The sequence below is a fragment of the Vombatus ursinus genome, unplaced genomic scaffold (genome assembly GCF_900497805.2).
Source record: "Vombatus ursinus unplaced genomic scaffold, bare-nosed wombat genome assembly UNPS02007284.1, whole genome shotgun sequence".
Lineage (NCBI taxonomy): Eukaryota > Metazoa > Chordata > Mammalia > Diprotodontia > Vombatidae > Vombatus > Vombatus ursinus.
In genome coordinates this window covers 13,932,357-13,953,511 of record NW_020947062.1, presented here as the reverse complement: position 1 = coordinate 13,953,511, position 21,155 = coordinate 13,932,357, and positions in this window count along the sequence as shown.

Sequence of the window (21,155 nt, the reverse complement as noted above, 5' to 3'; positions counted from 1 at the left end):
TTGGGTTCATATGTCCTGTCAGGGGCTGAGGATGATCTGTCACTGGCCCAGCATGGGACTATCTCATTTGTTTCCCTGGGGAAGTGAGTATTTCACTGCAAAATTCTTCTGGTATGTCTGTATTGTCAAGGTAGATGCTCATCCTGCTAGTATCTGAAGGCCAAGGTCCTTGAACTCTGATGCATGCTCACCCAAAAGAAAATGTAAGATACTAATCCTGATTTTAAAAATATATAGTGATCAAAGACTTTGTCCCAAAGAATCTTTTGGTGTAAATTGTGCCCAAGACCTCGGGAAGTTTATAACATACAGATGACTTCCCTTAAGGTTGTAAAAAACACAATGGAACACAAAAGACACACAAGGAAAGCCACCCAGGCCCCTCCCCTTCCCCCCTCATTGGTGGAGAGAATTATGATTCAGTTCTATGTGCCTGAATGAGAAGAAGAGTTAACATGAGCCCTTTGAAGAGGAGAGATTCTTCTTCATTCCTGATTCAAGAGATGGCACATGATTTTAGATTCTTTTTGGAGAGAGAGAGAGACAGAAAAGACTTTGGAAGTCAGACACTTAGGGGAAACTCAGCCCCTCAACACATCCTTGATTTCTAGCTTGCCTCCCCAGAGATTTGGGGAAATTTCCCCTTGGGTGAGATCAAGGTGCCTCTCTCATGGTTGAGCTAAGACAAACTTTCAGTAGGAGAGTCATTCACCTTAAGTGTTTTGTGGTAGTGTCTAATATGCAAAACTTCTCTGGTATCTGCTTGGATAAATGTGTTTACCTACTATTCACTATTTGTGGTGATCATTTGAGTAACAAGTATTTGGTGAGGAGTCAAGTCTGTAGATGTAAGCTTGGGGTACCTCCTCCCCTTTAAGGGATAGTGACTGGGGAAGATTCTTATTAAATTACTTACTTATTTTTAGTTTTCAACATTCACTTCTGTAAGATTTTGAGTTCTAAATTTTCTCCCCTTCTCTCCCTTTCCCCCTCCCCAAGACAGCATGCAATCTAATATAGGCTCTACATATACATTCATGTTAACTATATTTTCACACTATTTATGTTGTAAAGAAGAATTAGAACTAATGGGAGAAACAACAAAAAAATAAGAAACAAAACAAACAAAACAAAAGATGAAAATAGTATGCTTTAATCTGCATTCAGACTCCACAGTTCTTTTTCTGGATGTGGATGTCATTTTCCAACATGAGTCTTTTGAGTTGTCTTAAATCATTGCATTGCTGAGAAGAGTTAAGTCTATCAAAGTTAGTCATCTCACAATGTTGCTGTTACTGTGTACAATGTTCTCCTGGTTCTGTTCACTTCACTCACCATCAGTTTATGTAAGTCTTTCCAGGTTTTTCTGAAGTCCAACTGGTCATCATTTCTTATGGAACAATAGTATTCCATTACATTCATATACCACAACTTATTCAGCCATTACCCAATTGATGGGCATAACCTCAATTTCCAATTCTTGGCCATCACAAAAAGAGCTGCTATAAATATTTTTGTACATGTGGGTCTTTTTTCCCGTTTTTGTGATCTCTTTGGGATACAGCCCTAGAAGTGGTATTGCTGGGTCAAAGGCTATGCACATTTTTATAGCCCTTTGGGCATAGTTCCAAATTGCTCTCCAAAATGGTTGAATCATTTCGCAACTCCACCAACAATGCATCAGTGTTCCAATTTTCCCACATCTTCTCCAACATTTGTCTTCCTGTTTTGTCATGTTAGCCAATCTGATAGGTGTGATGTGGTACCTCAGAGTTGTTTTGATTTGTATTTCTCTAATCGCTAGTGATTTAGAGCATTTTTTATATAACTATAGATAGCTTTAATTTCTTCATCTGAAAATTGCCTGCTCATATCCTTTGACCATTTATCAATTGGGGAATGACTTGTATTCTTATAAATTTGACTCAGTTCTCTATATATTTTAGAAATGAGGCCTTTATCAGAGACATTGGTTGTAAAAATTGTTTCCCAGCTTTCTGCTTCCCTTCTAATCTTGGTTGCGTTGGTTTTGTTTATGCAAAAACTTTTCAATTTAATGTAATCAAAATTATCCATTTTGCATTTCATAATGTTCTCTATCCCTTGTTTTGTCATAAAACCTTCCATTCTCCATAAATCTGATAGGTAAACTCTTCCTTGCTCTCTTAATTTGTTTATAGTGTCAGCATTTATATCTAAATCTTGTACCCATTTTGACTTTATCTTGGCATACGGTATAAGATGTTGGTCTAACAATGCCTAGTTTATGCCATATTATTTTCCAGTTTTCCCAGCAGTTTTTGTTAAGTAGTGAGTTCTTATCCCAGAAACTGCAGTTTTTGAGTTTATTAAATGGTAGATTACTATAGCCATTATCTACTGTGTCTTGTGTACCTAACCTATTCCATTTATCTAACACTCTATTTCTTAGCCAGTACCAAGTAGTTTATATGATAGATGCTTTATAATACATTTTTAGATCTGGTATGGCTAGGCAATAAGAGAAGAAAAAGAAAGTGAAGGAATTAGAATAGGCAAAGAAGAAACAAAGCTATCACTCTTTGCAGATCATATGATGGAATACTTGAAGAATCCTAGAAAATCAAGTAAAAACTACTTGAATAATAAACCAATTTAGCAAAGTTGCAAGATATAAAATAAACCCACATAAATTTTTATTTTTTATCATCACATCAAAGTCAATTTATACCCACACCCTCTATGTATACCCCTTCTAAATGTCATAATAAAGATAGTTTTCAAGAGTTACAAGTATCATCTTCCCATGGAGAGATGTAAACCACTTAACCTTATTGAATAACATGTTTTTTTTCTTTTCTTTTCCTGTTTACCTTTTTATGTATGTGAAGATTAAATTTTCTTTCCAGCTCTGAATTTTTCATCAGGAAAATCTGGAAGTCCCCTATTTCACTGAATGTCTATCTCCTCCTCTGAAAGATTATGCTCAGTTTTGCTGGGTAGTTGATCCTTGGTTGCAATCCAAGCTCCTTTGCCTTCTGGAATATCATATTCCAAGCCCTCTGTTCCTTTAATATGGAAGCTGCAAGGTCCTGTGTAATCCTAACTGTAGTTCCATGTTATTTAAATTGTTTCTTTCTGGCTGGCTTTTCTCCTTGACCTGATAATTCTGGAATTTGGCTACAATATTCCTTGGAATTTTCAACCTGGAATCTCTTTCAAGAGGTGATTGATAAATTCTTATTATTTTACCCTCTGGTTCTAGGACTTTGGGACTGTTTTCCTTGATAATTTCTTGAAAGATGCTGTCCAGGCTCTTTTTTTGATCATGACTTTCAGGTAGACCACTAATTCTTAAATTCTCTTTCTTGGATATATTTTCTAGGTCAGTTGTTTTTCCAATGAGGTATTTTACATTTTCTTCTATTTTTTCATTCTTTTGTTTCTGTTTGATTCTCAATCTCTCATAGAGTCATTAGCTTCCACTTGCCCAATTCTAATTTTTAATGAATTGTTTTCTTCTATTAGATTTTGTACAGCCATTTCCATTTGGCAAATTTTTACTTCTTAAGTTCTTTTTTTTCCATTTGGCCAATTGTATTTTTTAAGGAATTGTTTTCTATTGTCAATTTTTGTCCTTCCTTTTCCAAGCAATTGACTCTCTCTTGCATACCTCTCATTTCTTTCCCCAATTTTCTTCTACTCCTCTTATTTGACTTTTAAAATTCTTCTTGAGCTCTTCCACGAAGGCTTTTGGGGCTTGGGACCAGTTCATATTCCCCTTTGAGGTTTCAAATATAGGTATACTGATAAAGTTGTCCTCTTCTGAATTTGTGTTTTGATCTTCCCTGTCCCCACAGAAAGAATCTGTGGTCAGTGTCTATTTCTGCTTTTGGCTCATGATGTTTGCTTATTTCCTGGCTTTTAAAGTTGAGCTCTTGGAACCTCAGGGGCGGAGCCAAGATGGTGGAGGGAAAGCAGAGACTTGCTAGAGCTCTCCCACAAACCCTTCCAAATATCTATAAAAAGTGGCTCTAAATAAATTCCAAAGCAGCAGAACTCACAAAAAAAACAGAGTAAAACAAATTTCCAGCCCAAGACAACCTGGATGGCTGATCGGAAAGGCATATCGCGCTGGGCAGGGAGAGGAGCACAGTTCGGCGTAGGTGCGCAGGCCGCAGTGACCCTGGAGCAGGCCTCAGAGGACTGAATCGCGGGCAGCTGTGGCAGTTTCCAGACTTCTCAACCCACGAACGCTAAAGACAACTTAGAAGGTAGGGGGAAAAGTCTGTGACTGCGGTGAGAGAAGAAGCTAGGTCTCAGCTGCAAGTCCAGAGCGTGCCCTCGGGGCAGTGGCTGTTTCCTGAGCTTCTGGCCCACAGACTGAGGGGGAATTGAGTGGCTGATCAGAGGGGGATTGTAAGGATCTCTTTGCCAGGGCTAAGGCAGAAATCTCTTGCTTTGCCCATGCCTAGACCTGGGTCACAGTTCTGAGGGGCGGTCCTGGGGCGAGGAGGAGCGCTGGCATGGTGGAACTTGTTGTGGTGGTGGAGAGGAAACACCTTGCCCCCTTATCATAGCACCTTGGAAGAATTGAAAATTTTCAGGTCCCTAGAAGTATCTCTGAAAACAGCTGTACAAACCCCTGAAGCTTGGGACAGTACATTCTCCACTTTGGAAACAGACTCTTACCCTAACAAGCAGTTTAAAACTCAAGTAATTGGTTGGGATCATGAGCAAGAAGCACAGAAAGAGTCAGACTATATTATCTTACTTTGGTGACAAGGAAGATCAACACATACAACCAGAAGAAGAAAACAAAGTCAAAGCTCCTACTTCCAAAACTTCCAAGAAAAATATGAATCAGTCCCAGGCCTTGGAAGAGCTCAAAAGGGATTTTGAGAAGCAAGTAAAAGAAGTAGAGGAAAAACTGGGAAGAGAAATGAGAGTGATGCAAGAAAATCATGAAAAGCAAGTTAACAGCTTACTAAAGGAGACCCAAAAAAATACAGAAGAAAATAACACCTTAAAAAATAGCCTAACCCAAATGGCAAAAGAGGTCCAAAAAGCCAATGAAGAGAAGAATGCCCTAAAGAGCAAAATTGGCCAAATGGAAAAGGAAGTCCAAAAGATTACTGAAGAAAATACTTCCTTAAAAATTAGAGTAGAGCAATTGGAAGCTAGTGACTTTATGAGAAATCAAGACACTGTAAAACTAATCTAAAAGAATGAAAAAAGAGAAGAGAATGTGAAATATCTCATTGGAAAAACAACTGACCTGGAAAATAGATCCAGGAGAGAGAATTTAAAAATTATTGGACTATCTGAAAGCCATGATCAAAAAAAGAGCCTAGACATCATCTTTCAAGAAATGATCAAGGAAAACTGCCTTGATATTTTAGAACCAGAGGGTAAAATAGAAATTGAAAGAATCCACCGATCTCCTCCTGAAAGAGATCCCCAAAGGAAACCTCCTAGGATTATTGTAGCCAAATTCCAGAGCTCTCAGGTCAATGAGAAAATATTACAAGCAGCCAAAAAGAAACAATTCAAGTATTGTGGAAACGCAATCAGAATAACACAAGATGTAGCAGCTTCTACATTAAGGGACCGCAAGGCATGGAATATAATATTCTGGAGGGCAAAGGAGATAGGATTACAACCAAAAATCACCTACCCAGCAAAACTGAGTATAATTCTTCAGGGGAAAAAAAGGTCATTCAGTGAAATAGAGGACTTACAAGAATTCTTGATGAAAAGACCAGAGCTGAATAGAAAATTTGACTTTCCAATACAAGACTCAAGTGGAACATGAAGAGGTAAACAGGAAAGAGAAATCATAAGAGACTTATTAAGGTTAAACTGTTTACATTCCTGCATGGAAAGATGATATTTGTAACCCATGAGACCTTTGTCAGTATTAGGGTAGTTGGAGGGAAAAAATTATATGTTTGTATATATATATAGATAGATAGATAGATAGATAGATAGATAGATAGGTAGGTAGGTAGATAGATAGAGGGCACAGGGTGAGTTGAAGATGAAAGGGTCATATCTGGAGAACAAAATTAAGGGGTGAGAAAGGATTATACTAGGAGAAGGAGAAAGGGAAAGGTAGAATGGGGTAAATTACCTCACAAAAAAAAAACAGAAAAGAAAAGGCTCTTACAGTGGAGGAGAAATGGGGGAAGGTGAGAGGGAATGAGTGAATCTTATTCTCATAGGATTTGACTTAAGGAGGGAATAACATACACACTCAATTGGGTATGGAAATCTGTCTTACCCTACAGGAAAATAGGAGGGGAAGGGGACAAGAGAGTAGGGGGATGATAGAGAGGAGGGCAGATTGGGAAAGGGGGTAATCAGAAGCAAATACTTCTGAGGAGGGACAGGGTCAAAAGAAAGAAAAGAATAAATGGAGGGGCGGGATAGGATTAAGGTAAATAGAGTTAGTTTTTCACAGCATGTCTACTATGGAAGTGTTTTGCATAACTGCACATGTATAGCTCGCATTTTCAATGAGGGTGGGTGGGGAGGGAGGAAGGAAGAAAATTTGGAGCCCAAAGTTTTAAAAACACATGTTTAAAAAAAATAATGCCTTTGTATCCTCAGCAGCTAACATAGTACTTTATAGACAGTAGGTGCTTAATAAATGTTTATTGAATTGAAAAAAAAAATAAAATGAGAACCTCAGGTCAAAGGGGATAGATGGGAAAGCAATCACCAGAAAATTCCTCCAAACTTGGCCTCACAGCTTACCATCTCCTACCAGGGTGGGAGCCACAGGCTCTCCACTGCCTTGTGCTAGATATAGTCTAAAAGGATTGGCTGAACATCCCCCAACTTCCTCTATAAGACCAACACTGCCTGAGAATTCACGTTCAATCTTTCTCAGATCCAATGTTCAGTTCACCTCCCAGCTGCTCTCTCTATCTCAGCTCCAAGTTGTTACATGATCATTTGTCACATAGGGATAGGTTGGCATAAGTGGATACTGAAGTCCTTCAATGTCTTAAGTTCTGTGATGAAAACAGCAATGGGGACACCAAGCTCTCATTTTCTTTAGCTTAAGTAAAACTTGCAATTTTAAGCTTCTTGCTCTACAAAGAAATGGTGGGACAGGATTCCATTATTCAAGTCACAAGTATAAAGGAGACAGCTTTTTCCAGAGATTGCTAAGTCATCATATACATATGCTAATAAAATTCTCCATAAAAAAATAAAATAAAGTTGAGCTCTCCTGCTGGAGCACAGGCGGCACTGTCCCAAGCTTCTTGTGCTGATGGCCGGGGGCCTGGTCACTGGTTTTGTGTGCTGGGGCCTCAGGTGCTGGCAGCTGGAGGCTGTAGGGGTCTGGTAGCTTACCTGGTGCTGAGCTGGGGTCCTGGTGGTGGTAGCTGGCATGTGCTGAGACCAGGTGGGTTTTTTCTGCATTTCCTCGGGACTACAATGTGAAGCTCGCTGGGTAGTGGTGGGGTCTGACTTCTGGAGGTTTGGCTGCTGAAGGATGCCTGCCAGCCTGGAGTTGTGCTGAAGCATGGGGAGGTTAAGGTGCTGGAAGACACCTGCCAGGCAGTGCACATGGTGGTTCTCTGAGCTGGAGTGTGCTGGTTCCCTTGGCTGTGCTGCACTACCACCCTGGGGCTCAGGATCTCTTGCTGGTTCACTGAGGTGGGGCTTGCCGCTGGCTTGTCAGGACATCTCCCATCTTGGACTGTGTTTCCCTTCCACTAGAGTGAGAGGGGCCTTTCCCATTAATCCTCCAAGCCTCCTTGGCTAAAAGACTGCTGTACCCTGTCTTTCTGCTGACTCTGCTGTTCCAGGATTTTTATTGGAGTGATATTTTCTGGGTTTTTAGAGGTCAGTAAGGGAGAGTGAGGGTGACTTACTGCTTACTCCACCATCTTGCCTCCCAAAAGTCAGTTTGGGAAAGATTAAGCCTAAAAAATCCTTCCCCTAAGCTAGTAATATTTAAGGGGCAGATGGATATAATTCCAGTCCGCTACCCCCTCTCTGAGGAGATCAAAGCAACCAGCCTAATGATTCTTTTTACTGATCCCTCCACCTCTACCCTAGGCAGAGAGAGAGGGAATCGAGGGGAACATCTTCTTTGAATAGAGGTAGGCAAGGTTCCAGAGGTCTCTATTCATGCCTCCCCTTGAGCAACCTTAAAACAACTCATGTGGATCTATGCATCTCCCATGAGTAATACACATCCTACAGCATGATGTCTTCCTCCTTTAAGTACAAATAGTTTTGTAGAGCAGTAGAATGGGTTGATCTAAAAAAAATGTAGCCATGAAGTTCTGCTTTTTGTTACTTTTATCTGTAGCCTGCCTAGAGGCTGCCCCAGAGTCCTAGAAAACCTGGTGCTGTCCTTGAAGTTACTGCCTCTAGTTGCTACTTCCCCTCCCCCATGGATCAGCCATCCTTACTTCCTGTCTTAAAGACCAGCATAGCACTCAAATAAAAACATAGTATCCTATCTCAGAGAGAAGATGGAAAGTACCCAGCATAGTGCTTTGCACATAGAAGGTGCTCAAGAAGTATTTATTGATTTGATGTCAAAATGCCATATTCAACCTATAACAATGAGTAATCCTGACAACTAGTACTATAGAGCAGAGATAGAGAAGACCACTGTGGACTTGGGTAACCTGGGAAGACTTCATGAAGAAGGGAGTACTTGATCTGAACCTCGAGGACAGTTAGGGTTTGATAGAAGGTAGACAGAAGAGGAAAAGACAAGGCATTTCAGTCTGGTTACATGGAAGTCACGGAAGCTGGAAGCTAAAAGATTTATTCCAAGGATAGTCCCATCTGATTGAAATGAAGGAGTCTAATAAACTGTGCCCACCTTGAGTACAGGGACTATTTTTGTCTTTCTTTGCATCCCAGCAATTAGCACAGTGCCTGACACATTGTAGGTGCTTAATAAGCACTTTTTGACTTGTTGACTGGAGGATTCCCATAGAGAAGCAGTATGAAATAAGACTAGAGAATTATACTGAAGGCATATTGTTGGAAGGCCTTCCAAGCCAAACTGAGGTGTTTGAATTTTATTTGGTAGACAATAAGCCATGGAAGAATTTTGAGAAAGAGAATGTCACAACAAATTCTAAGACTATTTTGGCATCTGAGTAGAGATAGCTAGGCATTATAGGGGCTAGATCAGGGGTGGGAAACCTGCAGCCTCAAGGCCACATGTGGCCTTCTAGGTCCTCTAGTGTGGCCTTTTGACTGAATCCAAACTTCACGGAACAAATCTCCTTAATAAAAGGATTATTCTGTAAAACTTGGACTCAGTCAAAAGGCCACACCCAAGGACCTAGAAGGTCACCTAAGGCTACAGGTTCTCCACCCCTGGGCTAGATGATGAGATGGATATACAATGAGGTAGACCCAAGTTCAAATCCTACTTCAGACACTAATTAATTGTATGACTCCAGGAAAGTCACTTGGTGCCTCTCAGCTAAAGGTTCCTCATCTATAAAATGGTGATGATAAACATAGCACCAACTTCACAGGGTTGTGAAGACCAAATGAGATCATATACATAAAGCATTTTGCAAACCTTTAAGTGCTATATAAATGCTGGTCATTATTATTGCAGAGGACAAAGGCTGCAATCAGGGAAACTAGTTAGTAGTCTTTTGAAAGAGTCAGGCTATGTAGGATTGAGGCCTGAGCTGTTGGAAATAGAAGAGACTGAGATGTGAGAGTTACTGCAGAGGTTTGTTTGACCAGACTTAGAATCTGATTGTATATTGGGGTGGGGTGGGGTGGGGGGAAGAGGGTAGAAGAGATAAGGAAGGATGCAAAGGTAACTCTGAGGTTTGCAGCCCTAGTGAGGAGGAGGATAGCAGCTGCACTGGCGGAAATGAAGAGGTCGGTCCAGGGAACCAGTTTGGGAAGGTCAGTGATAGGCATGGAAATGTTAAGCTAGGGGCAAGAGGGTGGTGGAAAATCCAAGTTGAACTATCTAACAAAAAAAAAACTTAATTGGGGGTCAGGTAAGACAATAGGTTTTGGGCTGTAAGTTTGTGAATTGTCCACATAGATGTGAGGTCAGATAAGAGGTAAGGCTATGGTAGGTAATGAATCCAATCTCAACACATTCAATTTTGTGTTAAATTTGTTCATGGTGTTATTCCCTGCTTCTCTCCCCACCCCACTCTCATTATGAGCTCCAGAGGAAAGAGGTGGGATTTTATCTATTTTTGTATCTTCCCACCCTTAGTGACATGATATTTACATTTAGTAAATGCAGAGGGAAAGGTTAAGAAAAAGGAGGCAGAGGAGAAGGAAAAGAAGAATTAATAGTACCTTAAGAAATATCCATAGTTAGGAGGGAAAGAAGAGCAAAGGAAAGGAAATGGGAAGGAGCCTTCAGAGAGGTAGGAGGAAAATCAGAAGAGCGTAAAATTATAAACATCAAGAAGGAGAGTCTTAAGAAAGAGTCATCAACAATGCCAAATGCTGCAGAGTAGAAAGAAATCTGCATTTGGAGTCAAAGGGTTTGGGTTCAACTCTTGGTTAAGTTATTTATTGTGTGTTTGGGTAATTAGGTTACCTTCTAGGACTCAGTTTCCTCATTTATAAAATTAAAGTGGTGGACTAGATGATATACAAGGTCCCTTGTGACTCTGAATCAATGATCCTGAGACAAGGGGAAAAACATTCTTATGTTAATTATTAGGAAGACTTTAGTGATCTTGGGAAGAATAGTTTCAATAAAATGGCAGAGACTGAAGCCAGATTGTAAGGGGTTGAGGAGTGAGTGAATGCTGAAGAAATAGTGATGTAGACCATTCATTTGAAAAGCTTTTTATGAAAAAAAGGATGGAGAGATAGGATGGTATCTAGAGTATCTAACTGGGGTTAGGGAAAGCTTTTTTTATAATGAATAGATGAACATTTTTATAGAAAGGAAATCAGAGAGAGAGAGACAGAGACAGAGAAAACTGAAGATGCTGAGTTGGGATGATAGAGAGACCCTAATCTTAGAGGAGAGGGAAAAAGATAGGACAGAGGTATAGAGTTCCATGGAGATTGGTCTTGAGCATGAGAGACACCTCTTCTTCTTAGGTAGAAAGCAGGAGAAGATAGCAGAAAAGGGAGAGATCTTTTCAGATAAGGGCCATTATAGAATGCATGTTTTAGATCGACTACAAAGCCTTAAGAGAGACATGGTCTCAAAATTCTTCTTCCCTTTTGGCCACCCTGAGACTGATTCCTTCGGGGAATTAATGAGGTTTAGATAGTCTGTTTGACCCCATTATCCCACTATTCTTCTCCTGCCTTACACACTCTCTTGGTCATTCTTTGTTCTGTCTATGTCACATCCACTATAATAAATGAGGTGACCTGAATAGACCATAAATTTTGGCTCTATTGACTTATTCCAGGGTACAGTGAGTGTCTGTTGCCTTTGGTAGGCAAACATGGATTCCCCTGCCTTTGTTCCTTTATTCTGAGAGAGCATTTGTCAGGGAGATTTATTAACATGTACTGGCCAGGACATAATGCATTTTGTTATATATATTTATCTCTCTAGGGCATCAACCCTCACCTCAACTGGCTCCCAGGGAGAACCTAGCATGGTGGAGAAAGCTCAGGATTTGCTCGAACCAAAATACAATTCTTACATCACCAAGAATCTGTCTTATGAGTTTTGTACCATCTTTGCAGAATACTAGCTCTGACCCTTAGAATTAATCTGAGAATGTACAGAATGTCCCTGTAAGGGACCACAAAGAATATGTTGCCCAACCTCTCAGGAAACTGAGACCCAGAGAGTCTAAATGACTTGTTCAAGGTCATACAGGTAGTGTGAGGGAAGATTTAAACCCTCTGCATATTGCTGTCTCAATCCTCTTAAAGTGATCATCCAACTATCAACTGAAGAGCTCCAGGGAAAGGAGCCATCTCCAAGGCTTCTCATGCTACTTTGTGACAGCTCAAATTGTTAGGAGGTATTAGTCTTGGGGGAAAAAATCATTGAGTTTTCTGGCCTGACCTTTCTATGTGCAACAGGACCTAGCCATGCTCACACCTGCTACATGCTACCCCTTACTACACGAACAGCTTGGTGGTGCAGTAGATTAGAGTGCCAGGACTGGAGTCAGGAAGACTCATCTTCCTGAGTTCAAATTTGGCCTCAGACACTCACTATCTGTGTGACTGTGAGCAAGTCATTTAGTCTTGTTTGCCTCAGTTTCCTCATCTGTTAAATGAGCTGGAGAAGGAAGTGGTAAACCACTCCAGTATCCTTGCCAAGAAAACTCCAAATGGGGTCATGAAGAGCTGGACATGACTGAAAATGACTGAACACCACCACCTATCTTTCTTGCCTTTCTGTGTGAAAGTCTCCCTTCTGTTTTCTCCCTTATCTACTCCTTCCCCTTCACTACTTGGAAATTTGTATGCTGGAAACATTACAGGCTGGAAACTTTTAGTTTTTGAGCTGGAAACCCTTCTAAAAAGAGACCCTTCTCTTCCCGATAAAATGCCTGAACTGCTATGCTCCAGGATTAATCAGGACCGCAGAGATGAGTAAGCTACCATAAACTGGCACCATCTGAGATCTTCTGAAGCATGGTCCATGGGCCCAGCAATGCTAAACCATTATGGATTCCTCTGACCATGTCCTGAAGACCATTTTGCTGGATCCCTGAACATATTCCTGGTTAAATCCCTTCCCAATCCTTCTTTGAAAATGTTTGCCCTTCCTGCAGTATGAGGAGGCCTGATAGGCTAACCTGGTTTGGAGGGGTCCTCCTCAGCCCTAGGGTCCACATAGGGTACCAGAAGTACAACACATTCCACGATCAAGTCATTTTAGCCTAAACCTTTTTCAAACTTTCATTATTACAGAAGCTGTTTAATAAAAAAGTCACATTTTCTATCATTGTATCTCTTTCTTATAAAAGTATGTAAAAATGGATAACACATTAAATAAACATTTTTCTATTAACAGAAACATTAACAACAAAAATCATATGTAGATTAGGAAATAAATGTGCAAACTATTTTCCAAAGTGTTCCTTCAAATATATACACGACATTCAAAAAATTCTGAATGTAAGACATTTCAGAATGGTACAATAGTGGTAATATGTTTTTAAAAGTCATTTTCTCTCAAATGTATTTGTTAAGCACTTTAAAATTTTGTATGAGGCATATTTCCATGCTGTCCAGGAGCAAAATAAATTGTATCTTCCTGGCTGTCTAAAATCTTTAATATTTTCGATGGGAATTTTTTTTAAATTCCTCAATTATTTTCTAGTTAATTGTATGAAAACTATTGTAATTCTCTACTCAAAGTCTATTTTCATAAGATTCTCCTCACTAGTGGAGATGATTGCTGCATGCCTATAAGAGGAGCACAGTTGGCAAAAGCTTGAGAGAACAGAAATCTTGGTCTTCTGGTTTCTAGCTTCAAGGGAGAGGACATGGGGTTCCAGATTTTCTTTAGGTTCCTGAAGGGAGAGAAAGACTCTGGGAAGAAGCCAATATGAAGAGGAAACAGCAGCTTGATCATTTCCTTATCCCCAGTTTACTGTACTAGAGACTGATTAAGCTGAAATATCTCACTTCCAATTGGAGAATTCACTCGGCATATTTTCTGCTATATTCCCACCTATATACCTCCTTTGCTTTTGTGTTTGCTATGATTTAGATCAGGGGTGGGGAACCTTTGACCTCAAGGCCACATGTGGCCCTCTAGGTCCTCAAATGTGGCCCTTTGACTGAATGCAAACTTCACAGAATAAATCCCCTTAACAAAAGGATTTATTCTGTAAAAGTTGGACTCAGTCAAATGGCCATACCTAAGGACCTAGAAGGCCACATGTAGCCTCAAGGCCACAGGTTCCCCACCCTAGGTTTAGATGAATAGGGGTTTTTTTTTTGTTGTTGTTGTTGTTTTGTTTGTTTGTTTGTTCTAGTTATTCTCTATATGTGGTTTTTGCGGAACTGGCTCTTAGTTTGAACCAACTCAAGCCCTGGATATGTAGCTTGAGGCATACCTTCCCCATGAAGGGATAACCATAAGTAGCTCAGCTGGAACCTAAAAATTATTTCCCCAGTCTCTGACACCAACTTCTGCCTTCTACTCCTGCCAGGAATCTCCCCTTTGGAGAAGGGTGGTTGAAGGAGACAAGAGATATCCGTTCGTGCTTTCCTATAAACCATATCTCTATAGACCCATGTAGACACATATAACCTACAGGGTAACCCGGCACAAGCTCCTTATGATGAAATGTCTTCAATTAAATCCTGTGGCCTTCCTTTAAACATGTGAAATGAAAGGGCCTATTGCTTTCATCATTGACTGGCCCTTCTAATTCTTCTTCGAAGCCTCTTTTAATCTCAGCAATAGACCCTGACAGGAGGTTCCTCCTCATATCCAATCTAATCTGTGCTTGCCTCTCTAATTTTTATCCATTGCTCCTATTTCTGCTTTTTTCAGGAAAGGAGGAGGAGGGGGGAGATGAAGCACAGTAAATCTAATTCTTCTTCTCTCTAGCCCTTCAGATCCTTGAGGAGGGGGATCGCCTTTCCCCCAGAGTCTTCTCTTTTCCAAGCTAAACATCCCACAGAGTCAGAATGAAGCTGACTTTGATGAAGTACCCTTCATACTTCTTATAACTTTGTATGTAAAGTTTTGTTAAAGAAAATCACAAAGATTATTGAAGGATCCAACTCAATTTAATTCAACAAATATTTATTAGGCACCTATTCTATGGGGAGCCCTAGCTAGACCCCAGGGAAAGATGCAACGCATAGACAAGGCAGGAGCTTTGGGGAGCCTTCTGGGAGCCTTTGGGAAGCTCATATTCTAGTATCAGCATAAGGCATATAAAGGAATAACTTTTTCAATATTTTGAAAGATCTGTGATTTTATTGGTACGTCAGAGCTGGAAGAGGCCTTAGAACAAAATATATACTTGGTCAAAAGTGCTTAAGACATAGAACATAAAATGTTGGAGCTGAAAGAGATCTTAGAACAAAATATATAATATGTCAATAAAATGTCTCCCTTCACAGAGATTTCAATCCCTCCACACCTTAGTACATGGTTTTCATGAGTTTCTATGAGTCCCACCCTATCTCCTGTACCTCCCAAATCATAACTTAGTGGCCAAGATCCTGGTGATAAATCTTTATAAACTTAGGTAGACAACACTGTGGGTAAAAAAACTGAATCTGGCATCTGGAAGAGCTGATTTCAAATCTGACCTCGGACACTTACCAACTTTTGTGAGTCTGGGTAAGTGCCTCAGTGTCCCCAACTGAAAAATGGGAATAGTTATAACACATATCTCCCAGGGTTGTTGTGAGGATCAAATGAAATAATGGATCAAAAGCATTTTGCAAAGCTGAAAATGCTATGTAAATGTTGTTATTGTTACTACTACTACTACTACTACTATTACTACTACTATATGAGAAGTAGACAATTCATCACTAGGCCCAAAATAAAAGATCTTTTTGACTTGACCAGTATCTATAAGAATCTATATTCTATGAATTTAGCTTCTGAGAGCCCATAGTCCCTTCTAGTTCTTCACCCTTTTCTCCATCTCTGCCTATGTAACAATGATGCATCAGAGGCATTATTATACTGCAAAGTAATCCAAGATAGTTCATAAGAGATTTGTGAGAACAAAGTGCTATGTGATGAGGTGTAGAGGATGGAGAATGGGAGGTGGGGGATGGGGAGGCATGTGGACAAATCTATTACTGTCTATTCAACCCACTGAAGAAAATAAAACGTTTCCTGGATTTTACCCATGCTCATTATAAACAAACAAATGATAGGATAATTGCAAATCATTTTTATCTGTTCAGAGCACTGGATTTGGAGTTAGAGGATCTGTGTTAGAATTCTGGGTCTGCTCTTTATTTACCTGTATTACCTTAAGCAAGTCATTTTCCACCTCTGCCTCTCTGTTTCCTCCTCTATAAAATGAAAAGGCTGGATTAGATATTGTACCAGTGATTCTTGCCACCCCTTTGGTCGATTTGTAAAACCTATGGGCCCTTTCTCAGAAGAGTGTTTTTAAATGCATAAAATAAAATACAGAAGACTACAGAATTATATTGAAATGAAGTTATTGTTTTTTTTTAATGTTCACTGACTTTCCATTAAACACCTCTCATCTATGTAATCTCTAAGTTCCTGATATAGCATTCTATGTTCTACGTTCTAAGGACCTTCAGCATAGTATATATTTTGTTCTAAGGTCCCATCCAGCTCTGAATCCTTATGGCTCAATGAATTTATAAAGTAAATCCTAGGTAAGAAAGATGCCTGGAAGCAACTACTTCATTAGCATAGTTGTAGTGAGCACGTGCAGATTGGAAGTAGTAAAATAACATTTCTTTCAATATCTTTCATAATTCCAGCTGGGCATCAATTCATTTTGGTCATCCTCATAATCATTCTGCCTCCATGAGGTCTGGCTAATATCTTCAACCACATCCACAAGGCCAGTAAATATGGTAGACTCAGCTGGATTGTAGGTGGACATCGTCCTAAAAGCTAACATTTCTAAAACATCTTGGAGCTGGTAACCACACTGAAGAGATCCCAGAGGTACAGGGTATTGCGGTATCTGAAGCCACAAAGCATTTTACACACGTTGTTTCACTGAAGTTTCAAAATAACCTTATGAGGTAGACAGTACAGGTATTATTATCTCCACTGGACTGAAGAGAAACAGAGTGCCTGGAGTTAAGTGATTGACCCATAGTCTTACATGTGGTAAATGGCAGTGAACCCAGTTCTCCAAACCCATTGCTTTTTCCCTGACGCCACAGACATCTCCATCTGCAGAGTAGGTGGGGAATCACATAGTCTAAGATTTTAAACGGGAATACAGCTGCCCACTAAGCATGGCAAACTCTCAAAATTTAAATTTTGCATAGGTAAACATATAATTCTGATGAGGCAACAGCAAAAACAAAGGCTAGTGAATTTCTTTAAAGAGATGGACATCAAGTATAGGAAGCTTATCAAAAAAATGTTGATCTGAAAAACATATATGGAAAAAGTAGGAGCAGAGGTATGTGATGGAGGAAGAATAGTATCAATCGTTAAGAATTTATTAAACATCTACTATGTTCCAGGCATTAGGAGTACAAAGAAAAAAGTAAAACAGTCCCTGCCCTCAAGGAGCTTACCTTGTTGTTGTGGTTATTGTTGTTGCTGTTCGTCCTTAGGTCCCAAAGAGGAAGGGGAACATGCATATACAGGTATATTGAAAATAAATATAAAGCAAATACAAGATCCATCAGACAACAAACATTTATTAAGTACCTACTATGTGCTAGGCAGTGAGCTGAGTGCTAGGAATACAAAAAAAGGCAAAAGACAGTCCCTGCCCTCACAGAGTTCACAACCACTAGTACTTGTGTGTTTGGGAGGAAAGAGGGCAGAACTGCTTTATGCAAAAGATGGCATTTGAGCTAAGTGTTGAAGGAAGCCAGAATCCCCAAGGTAAAGGTGACTGGGGAAGGCATACTAGGTATGGGGACTGTCATCATAAGGCATAGAGATGGGAGACGGACTGTTGTGAGCAGAACAAGGCAAGCTTGTCTGGACTATAGAGGAAATGGAATGGAGTAATGTATGGAAAGGTTGGAAAGGTTAGAAAGGTAGACTGCCTTGGGGTAGCTAGGGGGCGCAGTGGATAGAGCACTAGCCCTAGAATCAGGAGGACCTGAGTTCAAATCCAGTCTCAGACACATAACACTCACTAGCTGTGTGACCCTGGGCAAGTCACTTAACTCCATTGCCCAGCCAAAAAAAAAAAAAAAAAGATAGACTGCCCCTGTTCCAAACAGAGGAATTTATATTTGATTCTAGAACCAGAGTTCTGAATTTTGTGTGTGTGTGTGTGTGTGTGTGTGTGTGTGTGTGTGTGTATCTGTGAGGCATGGATCCCTACTAGATCCATACTGGACAGTCTGGTGATGCCTATGATCTCCTTCTCAGATTAGTGATTTTAAATGCATAAAATAAAATATTTGTTTAAAAAAGAAACCAATTATATCATATCATATTATATCATGTTATATTATATCATGTCACATCATTTATCATATCACATTACTTTATGTTGTATCATAAAAGTATTTTTAATTGAGTCCATGAACCCCAGGCTAGGAAACCCTGTCCTAGGCAGAAGCCATTGGCATTTATTGATTGGTGGGATGACATGGTCAGACCTGAACTTTAAGAAAATCCCTTTGGATACTTTGTGAAGAAAGGATTGGAATTGGAATTGGAAAGGCAGGAAGGCCATCACGATAATCCAAGTGATGGTGAGAGGGCCTGAACTAGGATGGATGTCATGAGGGTGGAGAAAAAGAGACAGATCTGACATATTACGAAGGTAGAAATGACCAGAGTTGTCCACTGACTGGACTTATGGGAGAATGAAAGTAAAGAGTTGAGGATAAAACTTAAAAAAAAATAACTAACATTTATACAGAACTTACTATACGCCAGTCACTGTTCCAAGTGCTTTACCATTATTATTTCATTTGACCCTGAGGGTGTTAACCTGGGTGACTGAGAGGATGGTGGGATCCTTGATACCAACAGGGAAGTTCTGAAGATGAGTGGGTTTTAGGAAAATAATATTTAATTCTGTTTTGGACATGCTGATTTTGAGCTACCTCTGGTACATACAGCTGGAAATGTCCAGTAGGGTGTTGGTGTTGTAGAGCTGGAGCTCAGGAAAGGGCTAGGGGGGATGTAGTTCTGATAGTCATCAGTATAGAGATGATAATTGAACCCATCAGAATTGATTAGATAATCCCTGAGAGAAAGTATACCCATCAGGCCTGGATGAACCACATCTATGAGTATTGAAAGACTTACTTGGCTTTAGACTTAAAAAGACCTTGTTTCAAGTCCTACATACTGGGTGTCTAAGCCTGAACAAGTCACTTAATCTCTCAGTGGTCTGGGTAAATCCTCATTGGTAGACAGAATTTCCTCACTTGGGTGTTTCCTTTATCAGTGAAATCCCAGATCTAGTCCCTTTGCCATATAAGACTGATAGATAAGAAAAATAATGAACCCATAGAGTGGCAAGTGAAATGAAATGACTGAGGAAACAAAGGTTTACTCTTCCAGGCCTATCAACTTATTAAACAATGCATGGCAATTGCCCAACAAACCAGGACCAGGCCCCTTCCTCAGTTTAGGGCTGGACTGCAAATACAGGAGAAGATAGACTTTTATACATTAAAAACAATTAATCAAATAAGCCAAATTAATCAAAAGGATACAACAAACATTAGGTAATCTGATTCCTAATTGGTTGAAAGATTAGGGGCTTTCCAAGTTGGGAGGGGGAGAGCAAACAAGTGCAATTCCCTGAATTCAGAAACAATCAAAGGAACATGGAAACAATAATTGATTGATTGATGTGGGACCAGCTTTTAGATCAGACACATGGGTTGCTTGAGATGTATAATTGTGAGAAAACTCCTGGCAACAATCTTTGGATCTGACTGAGTTTCTGGTGAGCATAACTAGGTCCTTAGTTAAGTATCCCTAAGCAGCAGGTAGGGATGGTCCAGCTTCCCAGTCATGCAGGCAGGGGTTCGGATAATACAATAAGGCTTTTTCTCATCTGCCACAATTGAATAAATCTTTCTCACAAGACATACATTGGACTAGACAGTTGAATAGAAAGGGAACTGAGCTAGTTCTGGAATTGAGTCATAAGATAGAGTCAGTGTGATTCACTCAATTCCCACAATTAACCACTTATTGTCCTAATCCCCTCAATTCCTCAATAGTATGTAAAGATTTCAATGAAACACCTGCCAGATTCTGTTATTCTATCCTTGTAGACAAGATGGAGACATATGAATAAAGGAGAGCTTGGTTAGATGAATATGGAATAAGGTGAATAGTTGAACTCAATGAATAGTCATTAATTGGTAAATGTCTCTTTGCCAGTAGGGCACTCCAGGGAAATATCCTGAGCCCTGCGTTCAACACTCTTAATAATGACTTAAATGAAGATAGAGATAACCTTCATATCAGATTTGCAGATGGCATCAACTTGAGGAAAACCATTACATATTGAATGACAGAGTTGAGGCTTAAGTAAATCATGACAGACTAAAATTATGGATCAAATAACAATTAAATTTAGTAATAAAAAAATGCTCCATGCTTGGATTAAAAAAGCAACTTAAGTCACATTTAAGAGAGGAAAAACCTTGGGTAAATCCAAAGTAAACCAAAGATTCCAAGGTACTAACAGAAGGACTCTCTGTTCAACAAGAAATCCTCAGAAAACTGGAAAGCAGTTCAGCAGAAATTAGGTTTTGATCAACATTATACACCATAATAAGTTCCAAAGGGTCACATGGTTTACACATAAATGAGCCCAGTATAAAAGAAATTAAGAAGAGAATGAAAGGAGGTACCTTGAACAACTATGGCTAGAAGGGGAATTCTAATCCAAATAATGGATAGAAGTCACCATAAAAAACAAGATGGACTATTGTGATGACTTAAAATTTAACAGCTTTTGCATAAATAAAATTGGTTAGAAAAGAAGATGATGATTAGAAAAATATGTCTAGTAATTATCTCTGATAAAAAACCATCTCCCAATAGATAAGTGGTCAAAAGATATGTATAGGCAGTCTTCAAAAGAGGAAACGTGATCTATCAACAATCATATAAGAGAGTTCTCCAAATTTCTCCAAATAATAGAAATGAAAATAAAGACAACGCTGAGGTTTCACTTCAGAATGGCAAAGATGACAAAAGATGAAAATGGTAAATGTTGAAGTGGCTACAAAAAGAAAGACACCAATAGACTGTTGCTAGACCTGTTAATTAGGCTAACCATTCTGGAAAACAATTTGGCATCACACTAGCAGAGTCACCAAATTGTAGATACCCTTTGACCTAGTTGTACCACTATACTATTACTACAGCTGTCATACTTAAGTGAGGTCAAAGACAGAGAGAAAGGCTCCATATATACAAAAATATTTGTAACAGCACTGTTTGTGGTAGCAAAGACTGGGAAGCAAAGCAGATGCCCATCAATTGGGGAATGGATGAACAAATTGCGGTATATAAAAAGAATATTATTATTCCTATGAAATACTATTATATAATGAATTGC